General features: G+C 62.6%; 1 protein-coding gene across 4 annotated transcripts in view; it reads right to left on the bottom strand.

The window, feature by feature from the left end:
• LOC102772391 (bile salt-activated lipase) overlaps nt 1–1,261 on the bottom strand; it is a 19,817-nt gene that overhangs the window by 13,136 nt on the left and 5,420 nt on the right. The gene's annotated exons all lie outside the window — the stretch shown is intronic.

Genomic DNA, 1,261 nt, shown 5'->3' with positions numbered 1-1,261 from the left:
TCCCCAGGCACAGAGAAGGGAGGGGGGGGGGACGAGGATGGGAGACCAAGGCCCTGTGGGTGTGGGCCGGCATCATGTGGGAGACCTTCGAGGTACTGGCCTCAGCTAGACAGGGGGAGGGGGGAGCAACTAGAAAAGGCCTCAGCCCATTTTACTAAATGGCCCAATGGGAGGACTAGTGGACGTGTCAGGAAACAGCTGAGCCCATAGCACGCAGCCAATGAGGAACCGGAGGAGGCTGATTAAGTGGGCTGTGTTCCCGCCCCGTGTGAGCCTGTGCCATGGGCGGACACCCGCTCTCCAGAGTGCAGTCAAGGTCTCGCTTGAAAGGTGAGCATGTCTCCCAGTAACTGTCTACAACGCAGGGATGCACAGTGCCCACCGCCCGGGCCATGTGAGGTCACAACGGGGGAGTCCTCGGTGCAGGCGGTGCCCTGTCCCAGACCCTGCTGAGGTGGCCATGGCCCTGCGTCTGACCTCTGCCATCTGCTCTGCTTCAGACTCTAGCGAGCAGCACCCCTGGCCTTGCTGGTGGGCACCCAAGGCCCAGCCCTGTACCCTCTGCTCTGAGCCCGGGTACTGTCTCTCCTGGGACCCAGCTGGAGGCAATTTCGTTTCCCTCCCAGGCCATTCCGGTTAAACAGAGCCCGCTCCCCCCATCCAGAAGTCTTGGCCGAAGCTGGGTCCACTGGTCCGGAGGCAACTGCCCATGGGGCCCGTGGCACCTCTCAGGGCTGACCCTTCTCTGACCCTCTTGTCTCCTCTGAATTGAGGGGGGCACACCACTTCCTGAGCCAGACACAGGCAGAGACTGTTGGGGCAGCGTAGGTCATGAGGGCAAAGAGGGTTGCCAGAGAGAGAAGCGGCTTTATTCAGGAAGAGCTGGGGAGGGAGGTGGGCTCCCTGTGTCCCACGTGTGGCCTCTGGGGTCGGGACATTAGAAGCCGATGGCTGCAGGCATCAGAGCCCCCTCAGAGTCACCAGTGGGGGGCTCAGGGGGCAGCCTCAGAGTTGTCCGAGGGGGGCATGGGGATGGCTAAAGAGTCGTCCGAGGGGGGCACGGGAGCGGCCCCGTCCCCGGTCACGGTGGGCAGTGCCTGGTAGGTCTGGGTCCAGTACTGCAGGTAGCTGCTCCTCAGGTGCTGCTTCATGGACTGGCCATCCATCTTGTTGTTAATCTCCAGGTAGTTGCCGTTTTCCTGGGTGTAGGGCTCCCATTGGGTGGGCACAGCCATGTGGCCCTGGTTGGGGCCCTGCAGAT

This window comes from Myotis davidii, unplaced genomic scaffold, assembly GCF_000327345.1.
Source record: "Myotis davidii unplaced genomic scaffold, ASM32734v1 scaffold4061, whole genome shotgun sequence".
In the NCBI taxonomy this organism is placed as follows: domain Eukaryota; kingdom Metazoa; phylum Chordata; class Mammalia; order Chiroptera; family Vespertilionidae; genus Myotis; species Myotis davidii.
The sequence above is the reverse complement of the archived record's forward strand: the minus strand, read 5'-3'. Positions and strand labels throughout refer to the sequence as shown.